At 32.6% G+C, this 21,018-nt stretch overlaps 1 protein-coding gene across 1 annotated transcript in view; it reads right to left on the bottom strand.

Moving 5' to 3' along the window:
• LOC101893383 (protein O-mannosyl-transferase 2) overlaps positions 1–21,018 on the bottom strand; it is a 136,475-nt gene that overhangs the window by 35,656 nt on the left and 79,801 nt on the right. The window lies entirely within an intron of this gene.

Raw genomic sequence — 21,018 nt, 5'->3', positions numbered from 1 at the left:
TAAGTTTGCCAAATTATATTGTAATCGGTTCAGATTTGCATATAGCTCCCATATATATTTTCGACCGATTTCGTTCATTTGATGCCTCAAACACAATATGAATGTTCGATTCCAATGAAATTTGGAATGTGTGACGGGATTTAGTCCGAAAATAAATTTGTCAAATTATATTGAAATCGGTTCAGATTTGGATATAGCTCCCATATATATTTTCGACCGATTTCGTTCATTTGATGCCTCAAACACAATATGAATGTTCGATTCCAATGAAATTTGGAATGTGTGACGGGATTTAGTCCGAAAATAGATTTGTCAAATTATATTGAAATCGGTTCAGATTTGGATATAGCTCCCATATACATTTTCGGCCGATTTCATGTTTTTGGTGGACCAAACACGGTATGTATTTCCAATTGTAATGAAATTTAAAATAAGTAACGGAATTGGGACCCAAAATGAATTTGTCAAATTAAATTGAAATCGGTTCAGATTTGGATATAGCTCCCATATATATTTTCGACCGATTTCATGTATTTGATGCACCAAACACGCTATGTATCTCTAATTTCAATGAAATTTGGAATGTGTAGTGGAAATTAAAACAAATATACATTTGCCAAATTATATTAAAATAGGTTCAGATTTGGATATAGCTCTCATATATATTTTCGACCGATTTCATGTATTTTATGCACCATACACGATATGTATGTTCGATTCCAAAGAAATTTGGAATATGTAACGGGATTTTCATTAGAAAATAAATTATTCAAATTATATTAAAATCGATTCAGATTTGGATATAGCTCTTATATATATATTTTCCGTCGATTTCACATATTTGATGCACAAAACACGATACGTATTCCCAATTCCAATGAAATTCGGCATGAGTGGCTAAATTTGGTACAAAAATAAATTTGACAAATTATATTCAAATACGCTCAGATTTGATTATAGCTCCCATATATATACTCAGCCGATTTCACATATTTGATGCACCCAAAGCGAGAGAGACAAAATCTGGCATCAGAAAAAATTGCCAAATTATATTGAAATCAGTTGAGGTTTGGATATAGCTAACATATATATTTCGGCCGATTTCATACATGTTATGCACCAAACATGATATATATGACCGATACCAATGAAATTCAGAATGTGTGGCGGATATATATATATATATATATATATATATATATATATATATATATATATATATATATATATATATATATATATATATATATATATATATATATATATATATATATATATATATATATATATATAGTGTTTTTTATATTTTATTTTTGAATTCAAATATTAATACCAATTTATTTAATTGACTTGATCTCTTGAGAAATGAAATTGATGGCGAGTTACATGGAAGTGTAGTACCGAATTATGTGGTGGCGAAACGGAATAGATGATGTCGAAATAATTTAATGGAATCGAATTTTAAAATAGAAGTGCATACTATTGACAAACTATATAAGGATCTTTAAACATTTCCTGTAAAAAATCTGCAAGCAAGTTGAAGATTGTGTTATTCTTTTTTTGTCAATTTTTTTCAATTTGTATTATCTAATTGAATTCAGTAAATTTTTTGTGAACAAAATAAAGAATAATTTTCACTATATACGAATTTTCACCAAAAAATGAAATAAGTGGGAAATACGATGTTAACTGGCATCTACCTTTCAACTCCAGGGCCGACATCGTGGTTCAGCTGGAAGATGCGAACACATTTGAACAAACAAAAATTACCGAAAAAGCCTAATGGGGCTCATTTCAAAGCGTGGAACTACTTCTTTCCTGTCACAATAATCCGTCCAATGTACATTCAGAAAAATACCAAATATAAAGGGTGGAAAATAGTAGAGCGAATGGGACTCTTAGTAAGACAAGGATTTCTATCCTTCCAGAAAATCTTCCCAAACATTCAAGATACCTTAAATCGCTTTTGCAGGTCATGATATCGATCATAACTCACGGATAAGGGTACAACCCCATTTCGTATGTTTTAAGCTATTTTTGGTGTCTTGGTCACTTTTTTAATATTTTGGCCATTATTTGGAATCTTTGTTTCTAAGGAGGTAGAGAACCTCTTCGCATAAAGTTTGAAATTTTCAGAGTAGGGCCCATTTTGGTCTTGACCACATTCATTAATTGGTTTGGCTAAAAATTGTATTTATGCTACTCTGGTGTAGGGAACCATCATACAGATAATTGCCATATAGGAATTTATTTAAGTAAAGTCCCCACATTGGAGTATCCCCAAGTCCACTTTCACATCTAATTGGTGGTCAGAAAAGAAAATGTTGTTTTCTATTGAATTTGTAACCCGTTTTGGTATAACCGTTATATAAATGTATCCCTGATTTCAGCTGTGACCGTGGTCTTGGCCACGTTTTTCAACTGATTTGGGCATTATTTGCTGTATTTAGGCTACTTTGGGAGTAGAGAACCATCTTACAGAAAAATGTCAACATACGTAAATATTTTGGTACAGTCCCCATATAGTCCCCAGGCCCGCCGATCTATAGTGATGTTTACCGATTGGTGGACAACAACGCGGGTATTGTTTAATCGTCATTGAATTTTACTATGAACAAGAACATAGACTTTTTGGGGATTCTAATGCGCAATTTGAGGTGCTATGGTAATGGGTGTAAAAGCGTAATTAACTTTATCTTGACTATTCAGAAATTATTTTGCCCTCCTTCCATAGTTATTTATTTCTATTTAGTCGAATCAATATTTATATTAAAACTAGCTGGCCCGGTCCGCGTTGCCGGCCCGTACTTTTAGTCTTTAAAGCATAATAAATCACAGGTCTGACTTATGTAGGCGGCACAATTTTCATTATAAGTAATGACTCCATTATAATTACTCCAATTTTGATTATAAGTAATGACGTGATTATGAGTAATGACTCCATGACTAAATATAAATTAATATTCATGGCAAAAATTATAATTACTGTCGGTTTTAGATATTTTGAATAGCCTGATCTTATTTTTCAGCTATAGGCTTTAATTTGAGTGTTAAATACCTATATGATAAAGAACATCTATAATAGTCCCATGTGAAAATTCAGCTCAATTTTTGATATTGTAAAAAGCATTCAAATAAGCTATAATTTGAAATTTATATTTCCATCGTTTAAAATCCCCTACTGTGTGGTATTCAGTTTTGTCCACCTCATACTTGAAGGCAGAATGTTGTCGGAATAGCCAAAAGAATTACTCTTTTGCTCCGATTACCGTAAGATGGGCATTAATTGTTTGTCATTTAAATTGTGCGGTGGAGATCCAATAAAGTTACTTTATAATTTCGTATTTTTTTCATGTTTCTGCCACAATTTCCGACTGAATGAGTCCCAGAATGACATTTCGGAGTTTATTTCATATAGACGTACATCCCAAATCTACGTTCCCAACCAATATTTTATTGGGGTTACAAATTCAATAGAATACCAAATTTTCTTTTTTAACCACACATTGGTTGGGAAAGTGGACTTGAGGGTATACTAATGTGGGGACTATACTTAAATAAATTCCTATGAGGATAATTATCTGTAAGATGATTTTCTACCCCAGGGTTTTTACCCAGGTAGCCTCAAGACTAAGATGCGCACTATTCCGAAAAATAAAAATTTTATAAGAAGAGGTTTTCTTCCCCCTTAGAAACAAAGATGTCAAATAAGAGCCAAAAAATGAAAAAAGTGGCCAAGACCCCGAAAATACCTTAAATCATATGATGGTGATACCAAAACTTGATATTTTTTTGCAAAGATGGTTTCTTCTTAAATTATCAACATGTGCTAAAATTAGCACGAAAAATATGGTTAAAATGTAGAATATACTTGAAATCGGGTTGTTCCGTTATCAGGGGTTATGACCCATATCATGACCTGCCAAAGCGATTAAAGGTATCTTGAATGTTTAGGTATAATTTCTATTTTGCGTTCTTTATAGTCGGTATTTGACTGATTGCAGTCCCAATGTATTTTGCATTTTGTGTTCTCATTTGACAATTTATTGTCATATGAAAGAAGCAGGTCCACTTTTTGAAATTAACCCCATAACGCTTCTTCGGTCATTTTTGTTTGTTTTAATGTGTTCGCATCTTCCAGCTGAAGCACGATGTAGGTCCTGGAGTAGAAAGCATTTAACATCGTATTGCGCCATCATTTCATTTTTAATATTATTCATTCAGAATTCAAACCAATAAAAATTTTTCACTTCAATATAGAAAAAAGAAAAAGAATCTTCAACTGGTTCGCTGATTTTTTTTTGCGGCAAATTTTTGAAGGTCCTTATGAAGTTTGTCGGTAGAATGCACTATTATTTTGAAATTCGATTCCATTGAAAAATTGTCGATTTTCCCGATTTTAGAATTTTCATATAAAGCGACAACGAATTAAATTGTTATTTATAGATTTTATGTATTTATTGGGTATTACGAACAAATACATAAAATCTATAAATAACAGTTTTATAACCTACACATCATATTAGAATTAAAAAAAAAAACACTACAAATGTACATTCGAAAATAGAAGGTCAAAATGGAAAAAATATGCAATATAAAACATTACTATTGTACATTTTAAAAGTCAAAATGAAAATGTTCAAATTTCACATTTTTACGCGATTTTTTTTGGATTTTATTCTTTTCTGCCAAGAGGCAATTCCGAATTTGTCTAAATCGTTAAAATCAGACCGGCGGTCTTTATCTTATAAGAGTAGTAACTAACACAACTTTCTTTTACATATAGAGAGATAGATTTAAAAGTAGGCGCGTTCCTCAGCCCCTAAATAAGTACTTAGGGTTGGATGGAAAGCCAACAACATCTCGTGTAATAATTCTCAAACCGATATCTTCACTATTTTGGCAAATATAAATATTTTAGATAAATCGTAATAGTGGGCGTAAAAGGAGGCGTGATTAATATTTTTTTCTTTAAAAACCTAACTCGGGGAATGACAAACGTTTGTACAAAAAATTATGCAAATCGGTCCAGCCGTTTTCATCTGATTCCGTTACCAACAAACAACAATTGATTTTTATATATATACTAGCTGGCCCGGTCCGCGTTGCCGGCCCGTAATTTTATTCTTTAATGCTATTATATCATCCACCTTGGAAAGGAGGGTATATTAACTTTTCATTCCATTTGTAACATCACAAAATGTTCGTTAAATATGCATATATATATTCATTATCAACATAAAACTCTATGTCGATTTGTCCGTCTGTATGTCTGTTTGTTTAAATTACGATACAGCCCACATTATTTGACGTATAGCGTCAAAATTTAGCCGAAAAATTCTTATTGTGTATAGGATGGTTGGTATTGAAAATGATCTATCGGTTCACGTTTTGGTATAGTCCCCATATAACGGTATCTCTAGAAATTCGGTATTTTGATGATTTTTGCCACATTTCTCCTCGGATTTGTCTAACACATATAACGATACGTACCTATATTGGGTATGTTGATAATCCACACATTTACGCGTATTTCAAATTTGGTATTTTAGAAGGTTTGATAGATGACAATCCTTGAAGTATAAAATTGTCGACAGATGTTCCCGTTTTGGTATGGCCCCATATAACGGCCTAATTCACTTTATGGTTTTTTGATAAGTTAACTGCATTATTCAAACAGTCTTACTGGTATATGAAGTTTAAAGTGAAACACGCTTGAATTTAGATACTTTTATATAAAAAAATTATTACTATTATCCATCTGAGGGTAAGATGGATGATAGTAATAATTCTGCCCGGCCGAACTTAATTTTTTTACTTGTTTTTAAAGTAATATGAATTATTTGTCATTGAAATTGCGCGTTGGAGACCCCATAATTTCCATATCTTTTATCATAGTATAATTCAAAGATTAAACAAATGTCCCGTTCCTTAAATCATATGATATACAAAACGTGATCAGTTTTTGCGTAGATGGTTTCTTCCCAAATTACCAACATTTGCCGAAATTAGTATGAAAATATGGTTAAAATGTAAGATATACTTGAAATCAGGTGGTATCCTTACCCGGGGATTATGGCCCATATCATGAACTGAAAAAGTGATTTAAGGTATCGTGAAAGTTTAGGAAGAATTTCTGAATGAATAGAAATCCTTTTCCCTTTATCTGTATTTCACTAATTGCAGTCCCAATGAATTTTGCATATTGAGTTCTCATTGGACGGATTATTGTCATGTAATAGAAGTAGGTAGGTCCACGTGTTGAAATGGGGCTCATTTCGACAACGTTTTGTCGGTTATTTTTGCTTATTTAAATGTGTTCGCATCTTCCAGCTGAAGCACGATGTAGATCCTGAAGTTGAAAGCTAAATGCCAATTTCAGACATGAAAGATCGCCATTTAACATCTTATTGCGTACTATTTCATTTTTGATATTATTCATTCAGAATTCAAAACAATAAAAAATGTGCAATTCTATATAGTTTTTAAATTGAAAAAATTTCACGCCAAAAGGATTTTTTCTTTTATATTTTTATTGTCATATTTTACGCAATTTGTTTTGCAAGATTCCATTCCGAAGTTGTATCAATTGTGAAAATTTTGGTTTCACCACGTTAAATTATTTTGACATCATCTATTCCGTTCCGCCACTCCATAATTTTCGTCGCTTTCTACTACCCAAAAAGACTACAAATCATATTAGAATTCAAAAAAAAAAAAACACTACAAATGTACATTCCGAAATAGTAAGTCTAAATGGAAAAAAAAATCATGCAAAATAAAACATTACTATTGTACACTTCAAAAGTCAAAATGAAAATTTTAAAATTTCACATTTTTACGCGATTTTTTTTTTTTTTTTTTGGATTTTATCCCTCCAAACTTAGGAATTTAGTTGGGCGCCAGGGAACTGACCACGCATACTTCTAATCTGTCTATATATATAAGGAAGTTGTGTTAGTTACTACGCTTATAACTCAAGAACCGCTGATCTGATGTTAACGATTCTTACAAATTCTGAATTGTCTCTTTTTCGAAAAGGATAATATTCAAAAAAAAAAATCGCGTAAAATGTGATATATTAACATTTTCATTTGACTTTTGAAATGTACAATCGTTAGTTTTTATTTTGAATGTTTTTTTTTTTTTTCTATTTTGACTTACTTTTTTCGAATGTACATTAGTATTGTTTTTTATATTTTATTTTTGAATTCAAATATAAATACCAATTTATTTAATTGACTCGATTTCTTGAGAACTGAAATTGAAGCCGGGTTACATTGAAGTGTAGTACCGAATTATGTGGTGGCGAAACGGAATAGATGCTATCGAAATAATTTAACGCGGTCATACCGAAATTAAGTCAAAATCGCTAAAAAATCATAAAAAAGAGATCTCATTGCAAAAATTCTCAAATCGGGAAAAAATCGAAAAAAATGCAATGGAAATAAAATAATTGTACGTGGACCTACTTCTTTCAATCCGTCCAATGATGCAATTCATTGGGACTGCAATCAGTGAAATACCAAATATAAAGGGTGCAAAATAGTAGAGCGAATTGGAAATTTAGAAAAAAAAGAATGAAACTCTTCCTAAACTTTCAAAATACCTTAAATTGCTTTTGCAGGTCATGATATATGAACTCCGGATAAGGGTACAACCCTATTTCATGTACAGTTTATATTTTAACCTTATTTCACTCATACTCATTTTAGAAAAAGTTGGTAATTTGAGAAGAAACCATCCTCGCAAAAAAAAAAGAATCACGTTTTGGTATAACCATCATATAATTTAAGCTATGTTCGGGGCCTTCGACATTTTTTGCAGTTTTTAGACCTTTATTTGGTATTTTTGTTTCTAAGGGTGTAAAAAATCTTTTCTCATAATATCTTCAATATTCGGAGTAAAGTCCATTTTTGTATTGACTACTATCATCAATTGATTTGGCTAAAAAATTATATTTAGGGTAGAGAATTATCTTACTTGATAATTGTCCACATAGGCATTTATTTGAGTATAGTTCCCACATTAGTGTGCCCACAAATCCACTTTCCTAACCAATGTTTGGTCAGAAAAGAAAATTTGGTATACTATTGAACTTTAAACTCTCAAGAGAATATTGGTTGGAAACGTAGATGTGGGATGTACGTCTACATGCCATAAACTCCGAAATATCAAATTGTGACAGAAACATGAAAAAATCACGAATATTATTATTTTTTTTTTTTTTTTATCGTTATTGAATTATACTGAATTATTATGAATTATACTGATGAAATGTATGGACTTTAGGGTTCTCCAACGCACAATTTAAATGACAAAAATAAATTAATTCCTATCTTACGGTAATGGGTGTAAAAGAGTAATTGTCTTTGACTATTTTGAAATCATTCCCCCCTTAATTATGAGGTGGGCAAAACTAAATACCACGCAGCACGGCATTCGTAACATTGGAAATACAAATTCCAAATTACAGTTAATTTGAATGGAAAATGTTGGTAAGCTCTTTACAATACCAAAATTGAGCTGAGTTTTCACATGGAGCTATTATAGAAGTTCGATGTCATATAGCTTTTTAACACTCATTTACAGTCCAAGGTTGAAAAATAAGATTAGTCTATTCAAAATATCTAAAACCGACTGTAGGTGATTATCTATTATAATTTTTGCCATGAGTGTTTATTTCTATTTAGAAATTACTATTGAGTTATTTTACTTATAATAAAAATTGTGCCGCTTACATAATTCAGATCTGTGTTCTATAATGCTTTAAAAAATATGCATTAAAGAGTAAAAGTAGGGGGGTATATATATATATATAAGGAAGTTGTGTTAGTTACTACGCTTATAACTCAAGAACCGCTGATCTGATTTTAACGATTTACACAAATTCGGAATTGTCTCTTGGCAGAAAAGGATAAAATCCAAAAAAAAATCGCGTAAAATGTGAAATTTTAAAATTTTCATTTTGACTTACTATTTCGGAATGTACATTTGTAGTTTTTATACCCTACAACACTATGTGTTGGGGGTATTATAAGTTTGATTGGGCCAAAAATTATGTAACACCACGAAATATTGATTTCCCACATAGGAAAGTATATATGGATCTTCCTAGCTCGCCGAGCTGAGTCGATCTAGCTATGTATGTCCGTCCGTCCGTCTGTCCGTCTGTCCGTCTGTCCATGTTAATTTGTAATCACTCTACAGGTCGCAATTATGACCCGATCTTCACGAAATTTAGAATGGAGGTGGGGCTAGGGTCAGAATAGAACCCTATTTCTTTTGGAGATGATCGCCAAATGTTTAGGGGTTGAAATGGACCAAATACTGAAAAAATGTCGGATTTTGCAGTAGCTACACAGGTCGCAATTATAGACCAATCGACGCGGAATTTCGCATGTAGCTAGAGTTTAGGGCGGGGAAGAAGCCTACCAATTTGGGTGGTCATCGGATAATATTTAGCGGGTAAAATAGGCCATATCTTTTTTGTTGAAAAAATTCAAAATTTTTCATAAAACTGCGAATATTTTAAATCCCGGCGAAATCACAAAGCCATGACAAGGTTACTTCTGATCTTTACATTGATGTTAACATCCAACAAATCGGATATATAGCAAAATATGTGCGATATATATGTCTATCAAAGAAGATATGCTTGAAAGATCTCTTATATGTCGAGAATGGCTGAACTGATTTCCACAGTTCTCATTAATTCAGAATGGCCTCTCGAGAGGAAAGAAACAACGTCTAAAAAATCGCATACAAATATCTCTCTAAAGATGAAAATATTGATTTTGTTACATTTTCTCATATTTTTTCAATTTTGTCATATTTTTGGCATATTTCCATTTTGAATTAAACATTTGGTAATATTTCTACAGCTAACAAAACTAAGTAGTTAGGATATCAGGATATCATATACAGATCGCATTTATGGCCCGATCCTTACGAAATTTTGCTTGGGGATAAGATGAGTGTCAGAATAGAAGCCTACTCTTTTTGGAGATGATCGCCATATATTTAGCGGTTGAAATATACCAACAAAACTGCAAAATTGTCAGCAGGTCGTAATTATCGCCCGATCCTCACGCACATTTGAATTGGGGTTACGGTCATTGCAAAAGCCAAGCAGTTTTGGATGGCCATCCAAAAATATTCAATGTGCGAAATAGTTTGCCAACTTTTGTAGACAAAACACGAAAATGTCCATTCCAATGACTTTTTGGAGAATTCCCAAATACAGGAAAGACGCACTTCTGACTATTTCCTTAATGCTGATTTCGTTGAAGAATATAGTCAAATGTCTGTATCTCATATAGATGCGTTTCAGTCAAAAACCAATAAAAAATGTTAATCTTTGCCACTTCTGAGAGATTATAGGTCTTTGGGAAATATTGCTTCCAGATCTAGGAAGACCATTTAAGTGCAACATCTACCAATAAATTAGAAATGAGCAAATTAGTTTAAGTTGCTATTATTTGAAACCTGATGGTTTTCTTTTATTATTTGTCACAATATCTTGTGAAATTCTTTCGAGTATCTCGCCTATATAAACTATATCGTTTATTATAGTGTTGTAGGGTATTCAACAGTCGGCCCCGCTCGACTGTAGCCTTTGCTTACTTGTTTTTTTTTTTTTTTAATTCTAATATGATGTGTAGTCTTTTTGGGTAGTAGAAAGCGACGAAAATTACATAGATGATGTCAAAATAATTTAACGTGGTCAAATCAAAATTGCTACAGAATCAAAAAAGAGCATATTGCACTGCAAAAACTCTAAAATACGGAAAAACTGAGAAAATTTTTTCAATGGAATCAAATTTCAAAATAATAATAACGACCAAACTTCGTAAGGACCTTTAAACATTGGCTGTAAATAAACAAGCGAACAAGTTGAAGATTTTTTTCACTTTGTTTATAAGTCACTATGATTATAATTCCAGAACGTTTTGACGGATTTTCACAATTCATACAACTACGGAATGGAATCTTGCAAAAAAAAAATTACGTAAAATATGCCAATAAAAATATAAAAGAAACAAGTATAAAAGCAGTAAGTTCAGCCGGGCCGAACTTTGAATACCCTCCACCATTTGGAATAAATTAGAAAATTTTCAAAAAAAAAATAAAATAAAATTCATTAAAAATTCTTTTAAAATCTTTAAAATATCTAATATAGGAAGGTGCCGATATATGGGGGGATATACGATATTGTGGACCTATAAAGACAAATCTATGTCTGCGTGTAAAGTACTCACAAGGAACTCCTTGTGTGGATTTTCAGATAATTCCATTGGAAAAAGTGGCTAAAATCATCAAAATACCGAATATAGGGGAGTACCGGTATATGGGGGATATACGATATTGTGGACCTATATAGACAATTCCGTTTCAGGGGTAAAGTGCTCACAAAGAACTCCGTGTGTGGATTTTCAGACAATACGATTGGTAAATGTGGCTAAAATCATCAAAATACCGAATATATAGGAGCTATACGTTATCGTTAACCTATATAGAGAATTCTCTGTCGAGGGGTAAAGTGCTCACAAAGAACCCCTTGTGTACAAAGAACCCCTTGTGACAATTCCATTGAAAAATATGGCTAAAAACATCAAAATACCGAATATCGGGGGTACCGTTATATGAGGGCTATACGATATCGTGGACCTATATAGATAATTCTCTGCCGAGGTATAAAGTACCCACAAAGAACTCCCTGTGTGGATTTTCAGACAATTCCGATGAAAAATGTGGGTAAAATCATAAAAATACCGAATATCGGGGGGTACCGTTATATGGGGGATATACGATATCGTGGACCTGTATAGACAGTTCTCTCTCAGGGGGTGAAGTACTCACAAGGAACTACTTGTGTTGATTTTAAGACAATTCCATTGAAAAGTGTGGCTAACATCATCAAAATACCGAATATCGGGGGTACAGTTATAAGGGGGATATACGATTTCGTGGACCTATATAGACATTCCTTTTTGAGGGGGTAAAATGCCCACAAGGGGCTCCTTTTGTGGAATTTCAGACAATTCCATTGAAAAATGTGGATAAAATCATCAAAATACCAAATATCGGGGGAACCGTTATATGGGCGCTATACGATATGGTGGACCTATATAGATAATTCTCTGCCGAGGTATAAAGTACCCACAAGGAACTACTTGTGTGGATTTTCAGACAATTCCATTAAAAAAATGTGGCTAAAATCATCAAAGTACCAAATATCGGGGGTACCGTTTTATGGGGGCTATACGATATCGTGGACCGATATAGTCCATCTTCGAACTTGACCTGTCTGCAGACAGAAGAGAGATCTGTGCAAAATTTTAGCTTCCTATCTTAATTCGTTTAGACTGTAGCGTGATTACAACAGACGGACGGACAGGGCTAAATCGTCTTAGAATTTTACGCTGATCAAGAATATATATATTTTGTTGGGTCTAAAATGATTATTTCGATGAGTTACAAACGGAATGACGAACTTAATATACCCTCCATACTTTTTTTGGTGGAGGGTATAAAAATCCTTTTGGCGTGAAATTTTTTTCAATTTAAAAACTATATAGAAATGTACATTTTTTATTGTTTTGAATTCTGAATAAATAATATCAAAAATGAAATAGTACGCAATAAGATGTTAAATGACGATTTTTCATGTCTGAAATTGGCATTTAGCTTTGAACTCCAGGATCTACATCGTGCTTCAGCTGGAAGATGCGAACACATTTAAATAAACAAAAATAACCGACAACACGTTATGGGGCTCATTTCAACACGTGGACCTACCTACTTCTATCACATGACAATAATTCGTCTAATGAGAACTCAATATGCAAAATTCATTTTGACTGCAATCAGTGAAATACCGAATATAAAGAGAAAAGGATTTCTATTCTTTCAGAAATTCTTCCTAAACTTTCACGATACCTTAAATCACTTTTGCAGTTCATGATATGGGCCATAACCCCCGGATAAGGATACAACCCGATTTCAAGTATGTTTTACATTTTATCCATATTTTCATACTATTTTCGGCAAACGTTGGTAATTTAGGAAGACCCATCCATGCAAAAACTGAACACGTTTTGTATAACCATCATATGATTTAAGGAACCGGACATTTGTTTAATCGTCTTTGAATTATACTATGATAAAAGATATGGAAATTATGGGGTCTCCAACGCGCAATTTCAATGAAAAATAATTCATATTACTTTAAAGACAAGTAAAAAAAATTAAGTTCGGCCGGGCAGAATTATTACTATCATCCATCTGAGGTAAAGGAAACATTTTTATATAAAAATATCTACATTCAAGCGTGTTTCAGTTTAAACTTCATATACCAGTAAGACTGTTTGGATAAAGCAGTTAACTTATCAAAAAACCATAAAGTGAATGAGGCCGTTTTATGGGGCCATACCAAAACGGGAACCTCTGTGGACAATTTTATACTTCAAGGATTGTCATCTATCAAACCTTCTAAAATACCAAATTTGAAATACGCGTAAATGTGTGGATTATCAACATCGACAATATAGGTAGGTATCGTTATATGTGTTAGACAAATCCGAGGAGAAATGTGGCAAAAATCATCAAAATACCGAATTTCGAGAGATACCGTTATATGGGGACTATACCAAAACGTGAACCGATAGATCATTTTCAATACCAACCATCCTATACACAATACAAATTTTTCAGCTAAATTTGGACGCTATACGTCAAATAATAATAATGCATATTTAATGGGGTCTATGACGAATATTTAGTGATGTTACAAATGGAATGAAAATTTTATATACCCTCCTTTCCAAGGTGGATGATATAATAGCATTAAAGGCTAAAATTACGGGCCGGCAACGCGGGTAAATTTATAAATTTCCTCTGTATGGGAACAAATCCAGCTATGTTTGTAGTTCGGTAACTTTCCACTCTTGAAGACAAATTTTAGCCTAGCTAACAGAATTTCCTCGACTTTAAGGATAATTCTTTAACATTGATCCGTCTCGAATAACCAATGTAAACCGGGATCAGTAATTTCATAGACACCACATCTATCTTTGATGAGCCTTTGTAAGACACTAAATTTATTTATTAAAACTATTTCTTAAGAACTAGTTATGATCATATAACTTAACCTTACTTAGCAATAACTGTAAAAGAGAGAGAGAGATAGATACCAACTGTACACATGCCTATGCACCATGCCACCAAAGATCTTAGGAGAAGGTCATGTCATGAATATGGACTGTATTAAGAAGAACCCTGTTTAGCAAATCCCTCTCAACTACACTAGGGAGCCCCGCTATTCTCCGAGACACATTACATGTGTGCCAAATTTCAAAGCTCTACGTCAAACAATGTGGGCTGTATTAAACATCAACTTAGAATTGTATGCTGATCATGAATATATATACTTTATGGTGTCTACGACGAATTTTCCTTGGTGGAGGGTGTAATAATATTCCAGAAATAAAATAATTGTTATTTAGATAGAATAAGCGTGTTAAAGTCAAGAACCTGCCCTCCAACGAGCTGACATGTCAGATTAAATACGTACACAAGCTTTATAGATCTTAAACTCATACTTTCCCAAAGGTTCTATGCTACACTTTTGCGGAATACCACAATACAATATACAGAGTTCCTTATCGCATGCATTGCACTAACAGCATATTTTAAAAATTTTATTTTAAAACAACTTAACATAAACCAAAACCCGTCAGCTCAAAACAAGTAAAAAATCTGCTAAGTTCGGCCTGGTCCACCATTTGGAAAGAACTTGAAAAATGTAAAAAATAATCCGTCCAAAAATGCAGTTTAAATGAAAACTTTAAATGGGGACTGTAGAAAGACATAGACCTGCATAGACAGTTCTCTGACATGGGTTGTTGTACCCATTACGAACTTCAAATACGAAATTCGAAACAATTCCGGTGGATAATGTCTTTAAATACATCTAAGATATCGGAAGGTATCGTTACATGGTTGCTATAAGATGACGTGGACCTGCATATACAATTTTCTTTATAGGCTGTAGTATCCATCCATTACGAACTTCAAATACAAAATTTGAAATAACTCCGGCCTATAATGAATCTAAAATCATCAAAACGGCGAATATTGGGAGGTACCATTATATGAGGGCTATACGACGACATGATCCATTTACTAACTGTGCAAAATTTTAGCGTTTTATTTCAATTCGTTTTAAAGAAAGCTTGATTATAACAGACAGAAGGACATCACAAAATCGACTTAAAATATATCTATATACGAATACATTCACTTTATATTAAACTAGCTAAACCCGGTGCGCTTCGCTACCCCTTTGGATTTCATATGCATTCAAAATTTCATATACAAATATTTGTTGGTTTAAATAAAAAGACAAAAAAAACTTTTTAAAATACTTTAATGCGAAAACAAACAAATAGCTCGATCTACCAACGCGTGTACATGCCAGGAACAGCTGACTATGAAAAAAGCAGGAATTCGGATTTCGGTCCTTCGGATTTATTGATTTCATAGCAAATGCCAAGCGGGCATGAAACTGCAATCTTTTGAAGTTGAGTGGCATTTCTATTGCTATTAAAGAATTCGAGGTAGCAACATACTTCCCCGTAAGATTCGTATCCTCAATTAAATTGTTGTGTAGTTTTTTGCAAAGTCTTTGTGGGTCAATATTTCTAATAAAATCATATCCCAACATGACCCGATTTTACACCGAATTCCGTCACACTTCCTATATTTCATTGAATTTGGAGGTACATGCCGTGTTTAGCGCATCAAATATGTGAAATCGACCGAGAATATATATCGGAGCTATATCCAAATCTTAACCAATTTCTAATTAATTTGTCAAATTTATTATGGTAACCAAATTTTGTCACACATTCTGAAATTCATTGCAATCGGACATACATATCGTGTTTGGTGCATAACATACATGGTATCTGCCGAAATATATATATATGGGAGCTATATCCAAATATAAACCATTTCAATATAATTTGACAAATTTATTTTCTAATCAAATCCAGTCACTCATTCCAAATTTCATTAAAATAGAACATATACATCGTGTTTGGTGCATCAAATAAACGAAATCGGTCGAAAATATATATATGGAGGCTATATCCAAATTTGAACCGATTTCAATATAATTTGGAAAATGTATATTCGTTATAAATTCCGTTACATATTCCAAATTTCATTGAAATTAAAGATACATAGCGTGTTTGGTGCATTAAATACATGAAATCGGCCGAATATATAATTTCAATATAATTTGGCAAATTTATTTGTTTACAAAATTTAATCACTTTTTCCAAATTTTATTGGAATCGAACATATATATCGTGTTTGGTGCATCAAATAAACGAAATCGGTTGAAAATATATAAGGAATCTATATACAAATCTGAACCGATTTCAATATAATTTAGCAAACACATTTTTTTGACACATTCCATCACACTTTCCAAATTTCATTGAAATGTGGGGTACACAGCGTGTTTGGTGCATCAAATAAACGAAATCGGTCGAAAATATATATGGGAGCTATATCCAAATTTGAGCCGATTTCAATATAATTTGGCAAATTTATTTTTGTTCCAAATTCCGTTTTGCATTTCCAAATTACTTTCAGGCGATGGAAATTTTCAGGAAAATCTGTGCAGCGGGTTTCGAGTCCATAAACTACAAACATTTTACTCTTTTATAGATATAACAAGTAAAAAAGCTGTAAGTTCGGCCGGGCCGAACTTTTAATACCCTCCACCATTTGGTAAAAATTTGGCAATTACCAAAAAAAAAAAAAAATCGTTAAAAATTATGATAAAATCTTAAAAATACCGAATGCTTATACGACGACGTGAACCTGCATAGACAACTTTTGTCATAAGTTATTAAAATATTAAAATGCGAAACTTGAAGAAAAATCTGTTTATAATGTAGCTAAAATCATCAAAATACCGAATATGGGGGGGTACCGTTATATGGGGGCTATACGAAGACGTGGACCTACATGCCACATTTACGAACTAAACCTGCCTACTGGCAAAATATACATTTTTTGATTTAGGATGTGGTATCCATTATGAATTTCAAATACCAAATTTGAAACGATTCCGGTAAACAATGTCGCTAAAATCATCAAAATACCGAATATCGGGAAATACCGTTATATGGGGGTTATATGATAACTTGGACCTACATGCCCCATTTACGAACTAAACCTGCCTACTGGCAAAATATACATGTGTGCAAAATTTTAGCCCTCTGTCTCAATTTGTTCGAAAGATAGCAGACAGACTGACAGACAGACAGACGGATATTGCTAAATCATCTTAGAATTTTACGCTGATCAAGAATATATATACTTTGTTGGGTCTGACATGAGTATTTCGAGGAGTTACAAACGGAATGACAAAATTAATATACCCTTCATAGTATGGTGGAGGGTATAAAAAGAAAGAAGATTAAACTTGTTATTAAAATGATCACCCTGCACCGGGGTAGGACAAGGGGTATGAAGCATCTCTTAAATTCCTCCGACATATTTGTTCAGTACTATGTTCATTACTTTGCGCCTCAATTACAAAAACAATTAAAATTCCGGCATTGGGTAAAAATTAACAAAACAAAATTAACGTTCTGCTCTTTTACAGCGTTACCTAAAATTCGACGTAATCAGCCGACATTATTCGCCACACAAATAAACCACATGTATTTATATGAAAGTTACCCAAATAAGTCGGATGTACAAAATTTCAAAGCTGAACAATTTCCTTTTTTGTGTGTTAAGAATGGAAACAACTAATAAAAAATGTAAATGTTTGTAATTGGAAAATATATATCAACTGGGAGAGTTTTGAAAATGATGATTTTTTACGTTTTACTTTGTATATTTAAAGTTATGGACCTGGCGTATTTGGGTAATAAAGACGTACGAAAATTTGTGTACGCTACATCGAATTTTAGGTAACGCTCATGGTAAAATAATACAGGTAGATGCATCAACGCTTGGCAACATTGATATGTCAAGCATTTTAAAACGTTTTGCCAAAAATAAGTAGATTTTATAGGTTTTCTTATATGACGCAAACGGAGGTTGTTATATTATACATTTTTCAACAATTTTTACAAATTTCAATAACTTTTCATTCAACATTATCAATTCTAAAATCGGTTTGACAGTTCATTGTCTCAGCTGCAGTGTCGATGCGACTACCTGCATTCTTCTAACATGGTAACGCTGTTAAACAGAATATTTTTGACAATTTTCAAGTCTACAGTTTTTTCTAATCACATGGTTTGTTAAGCGTCTTCTCATTCGTCTATTATTGCCATCTTTACACTGAATAATAAAATTGTCATAATTGACCAAATCGATAGGCATCTGAAGAAGTTAAAAAACGATCGATTCTAAATTACGGTTTTGAAACCATTCCGACTGGAATTTGTGACATGCCTGTATATTTCTTTTAGTATAGCTCATAGAGACAAAATACAGTTTTAATACTTTGTTTATTCAATATAAATTTCCAAAAACAAAACATGATAAGATCCTAGCTCTAATAGTATGGACTTTAGCGCCAAAACAACTTATTTTATATAGCCCAAATAATAAATAGAGTAAAAAACGCCATCAAAACAATGTGAAAAACTCCCAAAATAATAATAATATTTTTTTATTCAAAGCATTAACAAAAAATCAGCGTTCGAAAATAAACATAATGGTACAGTACCATAGTGTTCTGTACCGTACCGAGGTGGAGTGGTACACTACGATAGTGTACCGTACCGGAACACAACCCTTAAAAATATTTTAGTGATACTGTACCGGAGCACAACGATAATCGTACTGTACCGCAGTCGGAGCACTAAAAAACGTAGTGTTCCGCAGTCGGAGCACTACAAAATCGTAGTGTTCCGCAGTCGGAGCACTACAAAATCGTAGTGTACCACATGGCGGAACATTAAAAAAAATAATGTACCGGTAGTGTACCACATGTGTGTTGTTTACGATTTGGGAAAAAATTGAATGTTTGATGTTTTTTTATAATATAAATATAAATAATACAATTCAATATTATGAAAATAATTGCTGGATTTATTTTCTTTGCGAAATTGAAGAAAGTATAAAAATATGAGATTAGGTAGAAAGAATAAAAAGGAAAATTAAATTGAAAATTTAAATTCTCCGTGGAAAAGGGTATTTTAGTGGTTGCCACAAGTCTTTATGGATACGCCTGAAATTCGGCCTATTGCGTTATATATGAACCAGTAAAAAGGTTCATTCATTTAAAAACAAAAATTCTACGAATGAATGCAAGAATATGGGTAATAAAAGTTAGTGCCATAAAATTGTATATTTTGGTAAAAGGTCAAGTTTGTTTTATTATCTTAGGTGGGCCGCTAAATGAAATCAATAAATGGTTTTTATGCAGATTATGTACCTGTTACTTTGTGGTACCGAAAAATCAGTGAATGTAGGTGCAAAAAATTAAATATTTTTTAAAGTATGGCTGAGGGTTTAAAATCAGTTTTATGATTTAGCCTTAAATTGTAAAACATTGTACAGGTACCACATCAAAATATGTGCTGATATCCAGAATATAGTTTGCCACAATTTCGTATCGGAGTACAGGTAATCTTTTATTATTAAGAACAATATTTGTTACAATATATACAAAAAAGCCGATATCCTGCTGTTTAGTTCTTCTCAAACGTTCAGCAAATAATTACAAAAATGCCGCGACCTAAAAATATTATTCTTTTAGATATGTTCAATACAAATTGTTGTTGTAAGAACAATTGTAAGTTGTAAGAACAAGATTTTAAGTGTACATTCCGGAAATATAGAAAGACACTTAAAGAGATCACATCCTGAGCAATATGCAAACTATATTGAACAAAAACGTGCAATGAAATTACAAAATTGTGTTAACGAAGTATTACTGCGAAGAAATGTAAATCCGAGGAACATCGAACTAGCAATAGTGGAACTATTCACCAAAAATGGACGTCCTCTGCACATGGCCGAAGATAGGGCCTTCAAAATTCTTATGGAACCAGTTTTAAGTTTGCTCAGAATAACAGTCAATGAGCATAATATAATGGAACGAATTATCGCATATTCCACAAATATTAAAACGGAAATATCTAATGATTTAAAAGGGACATTGTTTTCTCTTAAGATTGATGTAGCAACCAGGTGGGATTTGAGCATGCTCGGTATAAATGTTCAATACATCAAAAATGGTAAAATCATTGTTAAAACATTGGCAGTAAAAGAGCTGAAATCTAGTCATACCGGTGAATATATAAAATCTATTATATTGGAAGTTCTAAAAGAATATGGTGTTGATGTACGCAACATTTTTACCATTACAACCGACAATGGATCTAACATGGTAAAAACGGTAAAAGTGCTGAATTCGGAGTTACAAATGCTTATGGAAGAGGAATCTCAGGATAGCGAAGAAGAAGTTGATTGTGAAATATCGATTTATGAAATTGAGTCAATCGACTTTAATATATCCTCACACCATATTACTAACATTCGTTGTGGTGCCCATACGCTGCAGCTGTGTGTAAATGATGTTCTAAAACAGCCTACAATAAAAAAAAACTGAAAACCTAAGACTCGTAGTGAAAAAACTTCGAAGTAAAACGTATGTGAGTATTTTTAAAAATGGGCTCCACAAGAAACCTATAATTGACTGTATAACAAGATGGAATTCAACATACAATATGATTGAAAGACTGCTGGAAATAAGAGAAGTTGTAACTACATTAAGCAAGGATAATTCGAAATTATTCATTAGTTCTGCTGACTGGTCTTTCGCAAGTGAATTTGTTGGAATATTTAAACCTATTTACACAGCTACAATGAAACTACTGAACAGCTTTGTTATAGCGAACTATATATTGTAATAATGGATATTACATTCCAAATAGATGCTTTACCAAACACCGAAATGAAAGTGATACTGAA

This window comes from Musca domestica, unplaced genomic scaffold (assembly GCF_030504385.1).
Source record: "Musca domestica strain aabys unplaced genomic scaffold, Musca_domestica.polishedcontigs.V.1.1 275, whole genome shotgun sequence".
Taxonomy (NCBI): Eukaryota; Metazoa; Arthropoda; class Insecta; order Diptera; family Muscidae; genus Musca; species Musca domestica.
The sequence above is the reverse complement of the archived record's forward strand: the minus strand, read 5'-3'. Positions and strand labels throughout refer to the sequence as shown.